The 17,973-nt window shown below is 51.0% G+C and overlaps 2 pseudogenes; both read left to right on the top strand.

Moving 5' to 3' along the window:
* The first annotated feature begins 6,661 nt into the window (after window positions 1-6,661).
* Window positions 6,662-15,724, top strand: LOC114197291 (terminal nucleotidyltransferase 5C-like; annotated as a pseudogene).
* On the top strand, window positions 8,615-14,891 carry LOC114197245 (RNA helicase Mov10l1-like; annotated as a pseudogene).
* Window positions 15,725-17,973: the final 2,249 nt, after the last annotated feature.

The raw sequence follows: 17,973 nt of genomic DNA, 5'->3' as shown, positions 1-17,973 counted from the left end.
TCTTTGCTAACATTTAAAAAACAGGGAGTGTCACACAAAGCTGGTCAAAGACCTCCGGATGAGGAGGAAGATCTGGCAGCAGAGCATGTCGGTTCCTGTGCCGTGGCAGCTGCCTGGCACCATACCTCGTGCCCTCTGGCTTGTCCCAGGCCTCCCCTGGTACCTGGCACCCCTTCATTCCCTTGCAGTCTCTATCTGTGCTACTTGATGGAAAAGATGGGACTCGAGGAGGAGACAAGAGAGAAAAGAGGAATCTCAGAAAGGACTGGAGAGGAATCTGAGGAAACGGGAGCAGGGAGGAGGGGCTCCACAGGAGCCTGATCCCAGGAAGGTGGCACTTGCTGTCCTAATTCCAAGAAGAATCAGTGCCTGAATCTGATCATTGACCAAGAGCCACATGGGAGCTGAGTTATCACCCTTGCACAGCCTGACTTCCCTTGCAGATTGTATACTCCAGTGGGATCAGCATCTCTTGTTGCCTGACTAGAAAAGGAACGCTCTTTTTTTTTTAAATTTTATTTTATTATGTTATGTTAGTCACCATACATTACGTCATTAGTTTTTGATGTAGTGTTCCATGATTCATTGTTTGGGTATAACACCCTGTGCTCCATTCAATACGTGCCCACCTTAATACCCATCACCAGGCTAACCCACCGCCCTCCCCTCTAAAACCCTGTTTGTTTCTCAGAGTCCATAGTCCCCCATGGTTCATCTCTCCCTCCGATTTCCCCCCTGCTTCATTTTTCCCTTCCTTCTCCTAGTGTCCTCCATGCTATTCCTTATGTTGCACAAATAAGTGAAACCATATGATTATTGACTTTCTCTCCTTGACTTATTTCACTTCGCATAATCTCCTAGAAGAGGAACACTGTGGAATAGTAGAAAAAATATATAATGATTTCTGCCCCTGGTTTCTGAACACAGCTCCTAAATCCTTGGGAATTTTCTGGGTGATCTGAGTGTCTTTTGTTCTAATGAGGCAACTCTGGAAAATGAGTCTCCTGGATAGTTTCAGGATGGGCACTGGTCACCAGCAAAACCAAACCAGGATGAGAAGCTTGGAACTTACAGTTCCTGTTGGTTTGAACCCCCTTGGGAGCTTCCCTGTGTAATCTGAAACTAGCCCATAAGGGAAGGGTGAAGAAAGACCGGAAGAAAGAGGCAGATCACTCCAGGTTGGTAGGTGGCAGTTTTAAGGAGGAAAGGGAACTTATAGGAGAGGCTAGTCTTGGGTAGCAGCCAGACAAGTGGATCCCTGCACCCACCTGGCACATTTTAGGTTTAGGGAGAGAGGGGCCTTAACTGGATTCAGTCATGTATACTATGCAGGGCTTCTCAACACCACATCATTACTTAAGGCTATGTCCTTGGAGCAGCCTCTCAGAGTAGGAAAGGAAAGTGAAACCCACATTCCAAGGACAGGAGTTGGGGAGAGGACCTCTGATCACTAGGGTTCAACTTATGGATCAACCAGCAGTTATGTCTTCCTGATGACCTTCCCCAGTAGGTACCACCCTCCATTCTTCAAGAAGTGGACAGGGGCTGGAGATTGAGTTAATGATCCATTATGCCCAAGTGAAAGCCTCCATACAAATACTGAAAGTATGGGGCTTGGAGAGCTTCCAGGTTGGTACACCCCAACTCTATGGGAATAGTGGTTCCTGTGCTCAAGACCCTCCCAGACCACATCTTATGTATCTCTTCATCTGGCTGTTCATCTGTATCCTTTATCATATGCTTTATTTTATAATAAACCAATAAACACAAGTGTTTCCTGGAGTTCTGTGAGCAGTTCCAGCCAACAATTGAATCTAAGACAAAGGTTATGGGAACCTCTGATTTGTAGCCAAGTCAGACAGACATTGTGTAAGTAACCCAGGGACCCACCACTTGCCATTGGCATCAGAAATGGGGGGGGGCAGTGTCGTAGGACTAAGTCATTAACCTGTGGAGTCTTCACCTAACTCCAGTTAGTGTCAGAATTGAATTGTAGGGGGCCTGGGTGGCTGAGTCAATTGAGCGTCTGACTCTTGGCTTCGAGTCAGGTAATGATCTCAGGGTCATGAGATTGAGCCCTGCGTTGGGCTCCGCGCTCAGAGGGGAGTCTGCTTGGGATTCTTTCCCTCTTCCTCCCTCCACCTCTACCTCTCCCCCTGTGCACTCTCTCCCTCTCTCAAATAAATAAATAAATAAATAAATAAATAAATAAATAAATAAACAAAGAAATAAATAAAATATTTAAAAAATAAGAATTGAATTGTAGGACATCTACTTGGTGTTGCAGAGAATTTCTTGGTGTTGGGAAACCCCACACATCTAGTGTCAGAAGTGCTATGCAGGGGCGCCTGGGTGGCTCAGTCATTAAGCGTCTGCCTTTGGCTCAGGTCATGATCCCAGGGTCCTGGGATCCAGCCCTGCGTTGGGCTCCCTGCTCGGCAGGAAAGCCTGCCTCTCCCTCTCCCACTCCCCCTGCTTGTGTTCCCTCTCTCACTGTGTCTCTCTCTGTCAAATAAATGAATAAAATCTTAAAAAAAAAAAGTGCTCTGCAATTATAAAGGAGAGAAACAGGAAAATTTTCCTATGGACATCCTGCCACTTCAGTTGTTTCAGAACTTTTGGTTAAATCTGCTTTCAAATATTTACATCATTATGCTTATGTAAGTTTTGTTCTCAGTCTGGCCAAGTACTATAGTTAAATATCTTTTCTTGTGTAACTAATTTTCCTTGAGCTGATGTTCAGCTGGGTGCTGTGGCCCAGGGCAATACAGGGAACTGAACGGGCTGCTCAGCAGATCAACCTTCATTTCCCAGCTGGGAGGGAAGAGATCTGGAAGAGAGAAAAGAAAAGAAAAAGACCTGGTGATGTCTGTGACATCAAGGGTGAAGGGTATGACAGATGGAAGGTGATTAGAAATATATCTGAGAGACCATCTATGCTGACGGCAAAAGCATGGGTGTTGCCCTGCAGTCAGTGAATGGAGGAGGCTGTTCGAGGCCATTTCACTCATCTTGCAGGTTCTTTGTGCAACACTGAGCCCTGTCTAGATGTGGGCTGGGCGGTCCGCTATGCAGGGAGGTGGAAATATACGGCAAGGGCCTTGAATGGGTTTTGTTACAACACAAGCTTTGGCCCCAGTCCTTCTATGTGAACTCAGCTCGGAAAGAAAAAAGAAAACTCGCTTAGAGGAAAGAAAGCTTCTCCCCAGACCTGGACTCTCTGGAGAAGCAATTAGGAAAAAGAGGGAATGGGGCACCTGGCTGGCTTAGTCAGAGGAACATGTAACTCTTGATCTCAGGGTCATGAGTTCAAGCCCCATGTTGGGTGTAGAGATTACTTAAATTACTTAAATTAATAAAACTTAATGAAGTACTGTATGGTGACTAACATAACATAATAAAAAAATAAAAATAATAAAAATTTTGAAAAAAGGAAGAAAGAAAGAAAAAAAGAAAACAGAGGGAAGTCAGTGAAGGTTCATTATAATTTAGAACTCCTGTTGGATTCTGATTTAGGCTGTTTGCCTGCTTGGTTCATTTCCTGTTTGGGACCCATGGGGGAATGTGGAGTCTGGGGGGTTTTCTCACTGTGCTTCTCACAGAAGCACATCCTGGGCCAGATGTGACAGGTAGGTGATCCACGGGAGAACCAGCAGTGGTATGTGGGTAGATAATTAACAACTGCCTCTTGGGGGTGGGGAGGGCTCAGAAGTTTGCCAACTTCTGTGGTAGAAATATTCCCATGATGGCTGCTTTCAAGGTACCAGTATGAAGCCACGGACCCTCTGAAGCTGGGGAAGGTTGTAGACAATTGGCTCCTGCAAGCTGGTAGGAACTGGCTCCAGCACACCACTGATCTAGAAACTTCTCTGGTGTGTTGTGAAACAACAGGGGTAATCAAGGCCTGGTAGGTTCCATGGATCACTTCCCAGGCCCAGGACTCTTTCTTCCTTCTAGCAGGCTCCCAAATCTGAATTTACACCCGCCTCTGTCTCTTTGGGAATTCCTCTCCTATGTTGTAGCCCTTAGTCTCCCCAGCCTGCCCTCCTCCCCTGCTCCCACCAAACAAACTCATGGGACACTTTTGGCTTAGAGATATTTACTGTAAATCACTAAGAGGAAACAGGTAAAGAGGAACATTTCCAGAACTCTTACAAAGTCTTTCTCAGCTTGGGGGCCCTGGCAGCCCTCTCAGATCGTTCTGGACATGTGGTGGAGCTCCCCACATGGGCTGGCCGACTCCCGGCTGTGATGGTGGGTTCCGGACACTTCGGAGTGGTTGTCAGGATGGCCCCATCCGGCCCTTCTGGATGAGGAAGGGACTTCCCTAGTGGCCTTCTTATATGTCTTTGCTCTTCTGTGAACTCGATCCCTCCTGAAGACTTGGCTCTTATACTCATCCCTGCAATTTCTAGAGGGCTCCCAGACTGCCCATGCCTCTCTCCATCCATGACTGATCTTCAGACTGGTCAGGCTGGCCCTGACCTCAGGGAAACTTGGTTTCTTGACCTTGTGAGCCAAGGGTCAGGGGCCAGGCTGAGTGATGGGAAACCGAGGGCACTCAGAGGGGGCTGCCCTGGTCCTGCTCCCCTCAGGAGTTGCCGGGAAGGAACATAGGCCCAGTTACCAGCTTTCTAATTTCTCCAGAAAAGCCAGACTTTTATGTTATGTGAACCTTCCAACTTTTAAATGTGGCAACCAATTTATAAGTACACTGCGTGCACCAAATCAAACGCCTCTGACTGGATCTAGTCTGTCAGGCTGCTGATCCTGCCAGCTGGTTATAAGCTCGTTCCTGGCCCTTCTTACACTACCGTTCTCCCAGGAGCCTGTGGCTCTTCTGCTCGAGTCCCGTCTCTCTGATTACCCCCAGAGCTGTCCTCTTTTTATGGCTCCCTCACGGAGGGACCCTCCTGGGATTCCTTATACCCTGGACCCCCACAGTAGGCACTTTGGAAAGGAAAACAACAGTCCAGTGTTGAAACCAATAAACCAGTTGCCTGGGGGTTTTCGCTCCATCCAGTTGCTAAGGGGTTTGGTCTGTGCTGTGTGTGGGACCTGTGAATGAGCGTCTGGGGGAAAGGCAGAGGCTCAGCCTTCCAGGAGCCGAGACTGGAAGGGCGGGTGTGGGGAGGCTGCCTTCATGAAACCTGGGCTTGGAATGGAGCTAAAAGAAGTGGTTGCTAAGCGCTGTGCCCAGAGGGGTCCTGAAGGGGTAGGCTGGCGGGTGTCGCCTGTGGGGAAGGGTGAGCAGGGCTGTGGCAGGAGACCTTGTGCCCAGGGGAGCTGAGCAGCTGATAAGCAGACACTGGCTCTGGGTGCTGCGGCCTGTGATCACTGCATTGATGGAGGGGGTCCTGGCCCAGCACAAGGTGCCAGGACTGACGGGGACTGATGGGGATCTGTGCTCCCCTCCCCCACAGATGTGAGAGCCCCGACCACAGCTCAGCTGGAGTTCCTATTTGTGAACTGCCAAGAGGCAGAGAGCCAGGACCTCTAAGCTCAGAAAGTGACAAATCCTGAATGGGTGTGTGAGGGTGTGTGTGCACACTTAGGGTGGGGCTCCTAGTTCCCAGCCAGGTCCGTACTTGAAATCCCTTCTTCTTCAAACCCAGACAGTCACTTGAGAGGTGGTACCTTCAAATCAAAGGGACACCACATGGTGCCACTGGCAAATCTGCTTTACTAGCTTCAGGCACAAAGTAAAGTCACGCTTGTGGATGGGGGACCCAGGGACGCACCAGGGTGTTATTTTCTGTCTGACTCTGAGGGTTGACTGTAAGCCTTGGTGTGAACATGTAATTAATCATAAATTTGGCCATGGGGTCAGTCCCCATAGGGTGATATTGGCTCAACAGGAGAATGATTCCTATAGCCCATGATGTGGCACTGGGTTCTAAGACTGAGAGGGTGAGCGGTATACAGTGATTGTTAAGGCAAGAGGATGGGGTGGCCTTGCGTGACAAGGAAATCCGGATGTCACTGTGCTGTTTAAGGTGCCGCCTGGTGGACCCGTTCCATTCCTGGCCAAGTCGCCACCCATGACTCACATCCCTAGGCTTGTGAGCAGAACTGAGGGCAGGTGTTTCGCTGTTGAGGCATAGGGCCCCCACAGATGTAGATATCTACCAGCCAGTAACCAGAGTGAGGGCCATGGTAGGAACACCGTCTATGAGGTTCTAAGGAGGTATCAAGAAGCTGGCATCCGTCAAAATGGAGGTTAACCTTTGGTGTGTGCCCATCCCAGGTGGAAGAAGTCAGTGGGGGCGCTGGTGTGGGATTGAGGGGGATAAACTGGAAAGTCCATTTGCCAGTAACAGTGATACAAGAGTTTGGCCCCCTTGCCTGGCCAGGCAAGCTAGAGGCAGTGCAGAAGAACAGCACACCAGGTAACAGAAGACCGGGATTGACTGGGGCCAGGAAAACCATGGTGAAATGCGCTCACGAGTAGACAGCAGAGGGCCAGTAAAAGTGGGATCTTTGACCTCAGGTAGAGGGAGCCATCGTGGCTAACCCAACAGCAGATGAAACCCGTGGACAAGTAAGTGCAGTAATACACCCTAGGGACACCCAGTAAGCAATGACAATAGTAAGCCTCTGGGGGAAAGTCCAGTCAGGAGGGGCAACAGTGTAGAGTCCGATTCCCAAGATGAGGGAAATCATGCCGATGGGAGCCAGGGACCACGGTGAGCAGGTGTCCATCAGTCGGTGGGGTCTCGTCGAAGGTGAAGCTGGAGTGGGTTCGTGAAGTCTGGCTGGACTCTCCACTGGTGTGGCTCCTCGTTTGAATGATGAGCTTTCTTCACTCTGGAGTGGTGGACCCACGGAGTGACACCTGAGACCTTGAGGGCACTAGGGCCGGTTAGAACAATAGTGTGGGGCCCTGTCCACGGTGGTTTCAGGGGGTCTTTCTTCAAATCTTTGACCCAAACTGAGTCCCCTGTCTGGAAGGAGTGTACCTGAGACCCTAAGGAGATTGGGGCCCTCTCGATGGTGTACTTTTGTAATTTATTTAGGGTGGCCCCCAGGGCCTGAAGCTGCTCCTTTATCCCTTTATCTCCAACCTGATGCAAGTTTCCTGGAAGGCTTCCCAAGCACGGGGCAGGCCGTTCATATATTAATTCGGATGGGGAGAAACCTGATGTCCCGGGTGTGCAGCGAGCACACAGGAGAGCTAGGGGTAGCAGACCCGGCCATGGGAGGTTAGTTAGTCTCCTGACAAAATTTTAGTAAGGTTCCCTCGAGGGGGTGCTTCATTCGCTCTACTTTCCCTGAACTTTGGGGCCGGTAAGCGGTATGGAGTCTCCAGGTGATGTTGAGAGATTTGGTCAAAACCTGTACAATGTCTGCCACAAATGCGGGTCCATTGTCACTATGGATTATTAATGGCAGGCCAAACCGGAGCACAATCTCCCACAAGAGGACTTTAGCTACTTCCTGGCTTTGTTCTGTCCTAGTCGGGAAGGCTTCAACCCACCCAGAGTATGTGCATACTATTACTAGAAGATATCTGAACCCCTTGCTCGGCTACACATCTGTGAAGTCTACCTCTAGATCTTCGAAGGGGGTTGCTCCCATCCTCTGGACACCTGGCGGGGGCCATGGTGCAAACCGAGCATTATTTTTAGCACATGTTATGCATCGTTCATTCATTGCTCAGCATAGTGCTGGCAGCTGACTGATGTAGTAGTGCTTCTTGAGAAGGGCTCTAATGCAGTTTTTCCCAGATGAGTGAGTCAGTGGTGTTCCTTGACTAGATGGCTTCCAGTTACTGTTGGAACAGCATCCACCATCCCTTTTCAGTCAGGGTGGCTCCCTCAGCCATGGCCCATTCTTTTCCTTTTTAGTGTAACTGGGTGGAGGGACTTCTTCTGGGGGTGTTAAGGCCATGGGGAGGGAAGGGGCTCTGTCCATGTCCTCACTGGCTGTGGTCTTGGCTGCCTCATCTGCCAGACGGTTTCCCCGCGCTATGGGGTCGTCTCCTTTCTGGTGTCCCTTACAGTGCAGGATTGCTACTTCCTTTGGAAGTCAGACAGCTTTGAGGAGTCTCAGTATCTCCTCTTTGTTCTTGATAGCTTTTCTGGCTGTGGTTAGGAGGTCCCTTTCCTTGTAGATGGCTCCATGTATATGTACAGGTAGCAAAGGCGTACCAAGAGTCAGTATAGATGTTGACTCGCTTGCCTTCACCGAGGGTGAGGGCTCGGACTAGGGCATATAACCATCCCGCTGGTAATGCCTTCTAGGACTTCAGTGGTTGTGGTTACTGCATAACCCACTTTCTGGGTACCCTCTTGTAGGTAAATGCTGCCATTGCTGAACAATGTGAGCTCTGGATTCTTTATGGCTTGATCCTGCAGATCTGGATGGCTCCTGTAGACTTCATCAGTCACCTCAGAGCAGTCACAGTCTGGTTCCCCCTCTTCTGTGGGGAGAAAGGTTGCTGGATTTAATGTCCTTACTGTTTCAAGAGTGACTCACGGGTTTTCGCAGAGGAGCCCTTGGTATTGTGCTAGCTGAGAGTTGGAAAGGAATCGGGGTCCCTGTGCGTTCATGAGGGACACAACTGTATGAGGGACCTTGTTCTTGCCCCAGGGTAAGTTTGTCCACCTCCTTGATGAGTAGGACTGTGGCTGCCAGCACCCTGAGGTACAGCGGCCATCCGGCTGCCACGGGGTCCAGCTTCTTTGACAGGTAAGCAACTGGCCATTGCCAGGGTCCAACAGTCTGGGTGAGTACCCCGAGTGCTATTTTTTCCTTTTCATGCACAAAGAGATTGAAGGGTTTTTCTACATCTGATAGGCCCAGGGCTGGAGCCTGCCCCTGGGCAGTCTTTATCTCTGTGAAAGCAGCTTCCACTTCCTCAGTCCAGGCAGGGGGTTCTCGCTCTGGTCCCCCTAAGAGATCAGAGAGGGTCTTGCTATTGCCAAGAACCCAGGGATCCAGATGCGGCAGAATCCTGCAGCCCCCAGGAATTCTCGTAGGCCCCTTTTTGTCTGGGGCTGTGACAGGGAGATGATGACCCTTTTCCTCTCTGGCCCTAGTTCTCTCTTCCCTTAGGTGAGGAGGAAACCAAGGTATCAGACCTGTTGTTGGCAGATTTGTGCCTTCTTCCATGAGGATTGGTATCCCGAGTCTGACAGGAGCTGTAGGAGGGCCTTTGTGCCTTTTGTGCAGTCTTTTTGTGTGTCACTGGTGAGGAGGAGGTCATCCACATACTGGAGGAGGGTGCATCATGTGGCCTCTCTTGGGAAGCTGGAGAGGTCCACGGCCAGCACTTCCCCAAAGAGGGTTGGTGAGTTTTTAAACCACTGCGGGAGGCGCATCCAAGTCAGTTGCATCTGGCGCCCTGTATCAGGTTCAGACCATTCAAAGGCAAATAGTGGCTGGCTCTGGGGAGCTAAGCAGAGGCAGAAGAAGGCATCCTTCAAATCTGGGCAAGTGAACCATCTGGCCGACCCTGGGATTTGGCTGAGGCGGGTGTATGGATTCGGGACCACTGGGTGAAGAGAGATGGTCACCTTGTTGATGGCCCGCAGGTCTTGAACTGATTGGTATACCCCTCCTGGCTTCTTGACTGGCAGGAGTGGGGTATTCCAGGCCGACTGGCACTCGACTAGAATACCTGTTTCTTTGAGTTTGGTCAGATGTTCTTGGATGCCGATCTTAGCTTCTTGTGGAAGGGGGTATTGCCTTTGCCTCTGAGGTTGGGCTCCTGGGATCAGTTCAACAATGATAGGGGCCCAATTCCGGGCTAGTCCAGGTGGGTTGTCTTCAGCCCATACTGAAGGGAAGGCGAGTCTGAACTCTGGCGGGCTGCTCGGTTGGGCCTGGGCACAGAATAGCCTCCATTCTTCTTCCCTTGGTGTGGTAATTGCTAGTATTAGAGACCCTGTCTCCTCCTGCCTTGGGTTCAGTGGGAGGCTAGTGTGTCCTGTGGGCTCAAAAATTATCTGAGCCCTAAGCTTGGAGACTATGTCTCGGCCCAGGAGAGGGATGGGGCAATCGGGCAGATAAAGGAATTCATGTCGGACCTTGTGGCCCCTGAGTTCGCACTGGCGAGCCTGGCAAAAGGGCTGTTCCCGGTGGCCCCGAGGATGGTCGCAGTCCTTTTGCTGAAAGGTGCCACTGGGGAGGTGACAAGAGAGTGCTTGGCCCCAGTATCAACCATAAAAATCACTGGTTGGCCCCCCACTTCATTTTGACCGTGGGCTCATGGGAGCCAAGGAGGAAAGAGCCCGGTCCCCCTCAGTCTGAGTCCATTCCTGCAAGGCCTATGAGGTCCTCTTCTCGGGGTTTTTCCTTGTAGCGGCTGGGCTTTTGAGGCTTTCCCCGGTTGGGACATTCGTTTTTCCCATGTCCTTTCTCTTTCAGTAGGCACATTGATCCCTTGCCAAGGGAGGGTCTGGGCTTCCCCCCTTTTGGTGGTTGGGGTCTCCCTGCCTTTGTGTTGTCCTTTTCTTTCAGGGCAGTGGCCAGGAGGCTGACTTTCTTTTTCATCTTTTTGTCGGCTTCCCGTTCAGCTGCGACCTCCCCATTCATGTAGACCTTATTGGCAATCTCTGTTAGTTGGGTGATGTTCATCCTGGCAAAACCCGCTAGTTTCTCAAGTTTTTTTTCTGATGTCTGGGGCAGCTTGAGCCATGAAGGAGGTGTTTACCATCTGTTGGCTTTCCTGTGCCTCGGGGTCAAATGGAGTGTATAGCCTGTAGGCTTCACAGTCTTTTGTAGTAGTCCCTGGGGGACTCCCCTGGTTGTGAGTGACTGAGGATACCTTAGTCATGTTCATGGGTTTCTTAGCTCCTGCCCAGATTCCCTGGAGGAGGGCCTCCTGGTACCGGCGGATGTGGGCCTGTCCCTTGGTTGTGGTGAAGCCCCTTGCTGGGTGCTCTTTGGGTGCGGCTGTGTTAGCCCAGGCAGCAGGGTCAATGACTCCCACTGGTGCGTGCTCTTCCAGGCACTGCCGTGCACCTTTCATTATCCTCCTCCTTTCCTCTGTGTTTAAACAGGGTGCGGAGTAACTGTTGGCAGTCTTCCCAGGTTGGTCGATGAGTCTGGAAGAGGGATTTTATGAGGTCTACCGTAGCCTGTGGTTTCTCAGAGTAGGATGGGGTGTTATGTTTCCAGCTGAGGAGGTCGGTGGTGGTGAAGGGCTGATAATACATCATGGAATGGCCAGGTTGGACTGTCCCGTCTTCATTGTGCCTCTTGGGTTCCTGCGTCTCTCGTACTGGCATTTGGAGGGCACTTGCATCTGGCCTGGGGCACAGTCTGGCTGCTGGTCCTGGACAAAGGGGATCTTTTGGGCCTGGGGGCACCAGTGAAACCGATGGTGGCCGAGTGTCTGGAGCTGAAGGGCCAGGTGTAGGCCATCTTGGGGGTACGTACGGTGGGGACAGGGTTGGTTCATCCTCGGGATCTCCGGCTAGGATTTGTGAAGACTGGGATTTTTGCTGATTTTCTTTAGGTCGCTTGGATGAGGCGATTAAGACTCTGGCCTGTCCCTGCCTATTGCCAGCGTATCGCACCTGGGGGGAGGGTCTGAGCAATTCCTAGCCAGGAGTCAATGTATTGAAACTGGTCAGGGTGTCCTGGTTCTCCTGTCATGACTCACCATACTCAACGAATCACTGGGACATCCAATGTCCCTTCTGAAGGCCACCTGACATCAAAGGTGGGCCATTCCAGTTCACATAGGGTTCTCAACTTGCTGGGGTTCATCCTGACTCCATAGTCTCCCGAAAACCCCTTCTTGAAATTTTTGATCATGGTCTCTAGAACCGTAGGTTTACTCTGCCCTGACACCATGGTGATGTCTCTGAGTGCGGTGGCGCAGAGAAAGACAAAGGGGGGGGTGCCTCCTGAGATGAGGAGACCAATCAGATGCCCGTCTGGCCGTGTCCTGAAGGAGCTTAGGTGAGGCTTAGCCGTAGTGGTCTCAGTGTTGTGACTTATGATTGGAAACTATTCTGATGCCTCCACAGACTGTATGCCATTCACCACGGAATCGCAGATGGGCCCACTCATACTCCATAGGCTTCTGGGGACCTTAAGGGTGCCTGCCTATGGAGTCACAGAATCAGTTGCTTGAGCAAGCCAAGTCGGACTGCACATTCACTCACACATTCACTCCAGAAGTTATTATATTCCCTCCCTGGGAATCCCTACCTATGAGACCTCTAAGAGGTCTCTGGGAGGTAATCAGGCTCCCCTTCCACCCCAGTGGGGGTGGGCCTGTCTGGGTCCTGGGGCCCCAGGCCTTACTGGAATCCAACATCAGGACCAGGTCCTCACCTGCCAAGTCTCCTCCAGTCTGGCAGGAACAGCGGAGCAGGGCTGGCCAGAGGTGACAGGGGTGGGAGAGTGGCGAAAATTAGTCAGGGCGCACCTTTTCTGTTACGATCCCTCTCGTTCAGTCACCGCCCCGCCGTTGCCCCCAAACCGGTGGCAACAATGGGCCATCGCGGTTGGGTTTCCCCGTCAGGGAACCAAATGTTACGGAACCTGGACTGGATCACCCAACGGAAGAACCAAGCGGCACCCGGAGATCTTGGAGGATAAGAGGTTTATTTAATGCTGGCAGGCCCAGAAGAGAGTGGTCTCCAAAGGCCTGAGCCACAAGCACACACAAAGGGGGCAATTTATACACTCTATTTCTGTGTACTTGGCACTTTTGGTGTGTGCGCGAAGCGGGGCAGGGAGAAGAACCCGGATTGGTGAGCGTGGGAAGCAGAGCAGGGAGAAGAACCCAGAAGAGCCCCAGGGCAAGGACTGGGATTCCCTCACTGGCTCGGTCGGCCATCTTAGGACAGATTTTCCTTATCAGAACTACAAGGAAAAGTTTTTGACTTTGCTCTGGCTTGAGGAGATTCATTCAGAAATAGAACTGAAAGAGTATAACATGAGTGGGGTCACCTTGAAAAGAAATGGTGACCTGCTGGTTCTGGAGGTCCCAGGACTGGCTGAAAGCAGGCCTTCTCTGTTTACAGGTGATAAGCTGATTTTAAAAACTCAAGAGTACAATGGACATGTCATTGAATACATCGGCTATGTGACTGAGATTCATGAAGATACCTAATTCTTAAACTTAACCCAGAATTTGAGCAAGCATATAACTTTGAACCTATGGATGTGGAATTTACATATAACAGGACCACAAGCAGATGGTGTCACTTTGCACTAGAACATGTCACCCACTTAGGTGTTAAAGTGTTGTTTCCAGAAGAAATCATTTTACAGTCTCCCCAAGTGACGGGGAATTGGAATGATGCACAAGACACCAAAAACGATTGACAGTCCACCATCAAGAATAGGAAAGCCCCAAAGGAGCACACTAAGCATGCAGCAAAGGAGAGGCGGGCTGGTGCCCAGGACACGCCGGGGCCAGCGGCCTCTGCTGAAAAGTCAACTGATCTGGTAAATGAAGTTCAGATCCCCTAGGCGAGAGAGAAGGAATTTTTCAATCCTGTGCTCAACGAAAACCAGAAGTTAGTGGCTAGAAGAATCCTGAGTGGCGACTGCCACCCGCTCCTGTATATTCTTTTTGGACCTCCTGGAACCAGGAAGACGGTGACGGTTCTAGAGGCTGTTTTACAGTGAACTACGCTTTGCAGGACAGTCGAATATTGGTCTGAGCACCCTTCAACAGTGTGGTCGACCTTGTGTGTCTGTGGCCGCATGAGAACCAGGTGCTGTGGCCTGGTGCCATGGTCCATGTAAACGCCACCTGCAGGTTCAAGGAGACAGCCACTGATGCAACCAGACTGCAAAGATGGAGAAAGTATCCGGAAGGCCTTGCGCTTCAGGATCATAAGCATGACGTGCAGCAGCAGGGGTCTCTTTTACCAAATAGGAGGGAGAGTTGGACATTTTACACATGTGTTTGTGGATGAAGCGGGACAAGTGAGTGAGCTGGAACGCCTTATTCCGCTGGGGCTGGTTTCAGAGGCCGACAGCCAGACTGTCCTTGCCGGAGACCCCATGCAGTTTGGACCCGTCATGAAGTCCAGACTCGCCATGGCTTATGGGCTGAATGTTTCTGTGTTGGAAAGACTGATGTCCTGGCCAGCATATCTGAGGGATGAAGATGCTCTTGGTTCTTGTGGTGCCTACAACCCCCTCTTGGTTACAAAGCTCGTGAGGAACTACAGATCCCACCCAGCTCTGTTGGTGCTGCTGTCCAGGTTGCTCTACCACAGAGGGCTTGAAGTCTGAGCAGACCCCAAGGGAGTGACCTCCCTGCTGGGGGAAAGGCTTCCCCCTCATTTTCATGGCGTGAAGGGCAGCAAAGCTCGTGAAGGGAGGAGCCCGTCGTGGTTCAGGTCATGCGCTATTGCTGCCTCCCGGCCAGGGGCATCTCCAGTCAAGTGTCTGCAAGTGACATTGGTGTGATCACGCCCTACCAGAAGCAGGTGGAAAAATCGAAATTATTTTGCGAAATGTTGATCTGATGGACATAAAGTTCGGATCAGTAGAGGAGTTTTGAGGGCAAGAATATTTGGTCATCATCATCTCCACCGCGTGGTCAAATGAAGATAGATTTGAAGATGATAGGTATTTTCTGGGTTTCTTATCCAACTCAAAAAGATTTAATGTTGCAATCACCAGACCCAAAGTCTTGCTGATTGTGCTGGGAAATCCTCATGTTCTGGATCCCTGTTTTGGTGCTTTACTAGAATACAGCATTACCAATGGTGTCTATGCAGGGTGCGGTCTGTCTCCTGACCTGCAGTCCCTGCAAAAAGCCAGGATCAGAGGGACCCACATGACCAGGTCCACAGCCCCAGTTGGTAAGGCATGGCCAGGAGGCCTGGCACCACATCCTAGGGAGCTGCTGTCCTCACCTCTGTGCTGGGGCTCCTGCAGCCTGCCTTGTGTCCTGGCCTTGGCCATGAGCATGGGGGCCATGGGGTCAGATGGAGCCTGCTGTCCGTTCTCCACACCAGCCCATTCCTGCCGCTGGGCAGTTACTGCAACCCATCACCCGAAATAAACGCTCACATGGGGCACCTCGAGTACGGCCGGCTGGAGGAGGCAGGCATCAAAGTGCAGGACGTCCGGCTGAACGGCTCCGCAACGGGCCACGTCTTGGTCAAAGACAACAGCCTGTGTTGCAAAGACCTGGACCTGATCTTTCATGTGGCTCTTCCCACAGAGGCAGAATTTCAGCTGGTCAGGGATGTGGTGCTGTGCTCCCTTCCAAACTTTCTGCTGGAGGGCGTGAACAAGCTCAAGATCAGCCCGGTCACCCTGAAGGAGGCGTATGTCCAGAAGCTGGTGAAGGTCTGCACGGATACTGACCGCTGGAGCCTGATTTCCCTCTCCAAAAGGAACAGGAAGAACGTGGAGCTGAAATTCGTTGACTCCATCCGGTGCCAGTTTGAGTTTAGCGTGGACTCTTTTCAGATCATCCTGGACTCTCTGCTCTTCTTCTACGGCTGCTCCAGCAGCCCCATCCCTGACCACGTCCACCCCACCGTGATCAGGGAGAGCGTGTACGGGGACTTCAAGGAAGCCTTTGACCACCTGCAGAACAGACTGATCACCACCAAGAACCCCGAGAGATCAGGGGCGGGGGACTGCTCAAGTACAGCAACCTCCTCATGCGGGACCCCGGCCCACAGACCAGGAAGCAATCAAAGCTCTGGAGCGTTCCAGGTGCTCCAGGACTGATGAAGGCAAGTACGTGGGCTTGGTCAAGCCCAGGACCCTGCGGGCACAGCCATAGAGCTTTCCCTTGGCTGACCTTGTGTCGTGCCAGGCACAGCACCCGCATGCTACAGTGCAGCCCGGACACCATCAAACCAGTGTGAGAAAACCTTACATGTGGAGAGGGAGGGAGGTGTGCACATACTTAACGGAAGAAAAACTGGTCCTCTGGCATGAAGGCCTGGTGTGCTTTAACGGTGTGGCAAGCCTGTGCAAATAAGTGACATTTTTGAAGTACCTTCTCTGTCTAAACTCCTTTCTACTAATTAAGTGAAGCTAGACAGCAGTGCTGGCTCGTTCCTTCAGCTTCACGTTCGTACACATGCCTACGACCCAGGAGGGGCAAGCTGTGAGGGTTACCGCAAGAGCCCGCGGTCTCCAGTGTCATTAGATGAAGACCAGGAAGAAAGGGTGGCTGTTGCCAGACATGCAAACGGCACAGCTGCGGGCCAGGCACCTCCCCAGGCTTTCCTCTTGTTTTATGCGGCCTGTTGTCATGCCCCCTTCGAAACAGAGTGGGCAGATCAACCCAAGAGCCTCTCTCCCAGTGGCTGCGGGCTCCAGGACGAGGCCTGTGTTTAGGCAAGACGGGGTGAAGTACAAAGTAAGAGAAGGAGCGGTAACAGTGCTACAGTTCCGATGGTTTTCGACTCTAGGGTAGGCTCTTCAGAACCTTGGGGATGTTTGTGGGGCATGTCACAAATGGACAGAGGACTTGGAAGGGTTTTTTTTTCTTCATATTTTAGATATGGGTGAAGTGGCTATTATTCTTGAATCTTGTTTCCAGTTCCTTTCCTTTGTCACATTTATCCTTACCTTTGGTGGTGGATTTATTTTTCCTGAGAACAGTAAGTTACTTCAGAGGGAATCAACAGCCTGAGTGTTGTCCCCTTACTTAGCACATTTATTTTGTATTCCTGACGGCGGCTAATGTACTCAGCTAATTAGAGACAATTAACGACAACTCTGTAACATTTACGCCTAGCCTTTTACACTTACTTTACTTAGTATTATTATTTCAGAAGTTTCTCCCCCTGACCCTAAAATGGACACTAATGATACACTACTATCAAAATTTGCCTTATCATTAAAACTTTACCAATTTCTTGATTGGGGTATCATTCTTTATAAAGTAGAAAGTTTTCAAAATTCAGGTTTGAAAACTGGCCTGAAATCAGTGATCAAGGAAATGTCTGCTCCACCTCTGCCTCCTTGGGGAGCTCTGTCCATCACACTTAACACACTTCTGTGCCTGCGTTTGTAACAGTAGGAGGACAGTAAATCCTGGTGGTGGAGTCAGAACGACCCAGGCACGGAAGTGTGTTAAGTGTGATGGACAGAGATGCCAATCCCAGGTTTGCCTCAGCTTCCTCATCGGTAAAATGGGAACAGTCAAGAGTATCTACTTCATCGGGTGGCTGTGTGATTTTGGGAAATTTACTTAACTTCACACAGTTTGCTCACAGGTAAGATAAGGCCATCAATAGTATCTAAGAAGTAAAGGAGGTAAGGCAATAATGTATTTACACAATGACTGGAAAGTTGTAATTTTAGGCAATAGCTATCCCTTTTTTAATAATTCCTGTACTGCCGCAGGCTTGAACCACTCCAGAGAAGCCCTATGGGCCAATTTGTCTTTGTTTCATTCATGAAAGGGATACAGCCTCTGTAAACAGCCTCTGCACACCAACTTTAACACTGTTTCTCCCAGGGGCAACTCAAGACACCGTCAGCTGATGAGAGCAAAAGCCTTGTAAAAATCTACTGTACAGGTGCTGAGAAAGAAGATTCTTAAGGTCAGTGTAGATCGCCGCCATCTGGAAGTTGATAGCCCTCGGGTTTGGGCCCCCTTCCTCCCCTCTCCCTTTCTGCACTTGGCTAGATTGCCATGCTCTGGAAGCACAAGGCTGAGGGCAGGAAAGGGTTTACAGGAGGGTGGGTGGACTGCCGCAGTTCAGGGCTGGCCACAGGTTTCCGGGGGGGGGGCTGGCGGGGACCTTCACATTTATAATTGCGCGCACACCAGTCAGAGTGTTGAATGCTAGTTCTAATGGAATGTGCTCTGAGTTCAACCTATAAGCTGCAAAAGTGGCCCCCAACCTGCGCAGGCAAGTGAGTCATAGCTTTCCACACCCCAGGCTTGCTCCTCCTGTCCTGCTGGAAATCCAAGAAGCCGGGAGCCGCCTGGGCCCAAGGGGGCAGCCCTCGATCCCAACATGGCAGACGTGGGATAGGGATGCTGAGGGAGCCTATCTCTGCGGCTGGTGC

This window comes from Eumetopias jubatus, unplaced genomic scaffold, assembly GCF_037043125.1.
Source record: "Eumetopias jubatus isolate StellerSeaLion01/CBP00866 unplaced genomic scaffold, mEumJub1_p1.0 scaffold_4, whole genome shotgun sequence".
Classification (NCBI taxonomy): domain Eukaryota; kingdom Metazoa; phylum Chordata; class Mammalia; order Carnivora; family Otariidae; genus Eumetopias; species Eumetopias jubatus.
Note: the sequence above shows the minus strand (reverse complement) of the source record. Positions and strands in the feature narration are given on the sequence as shown.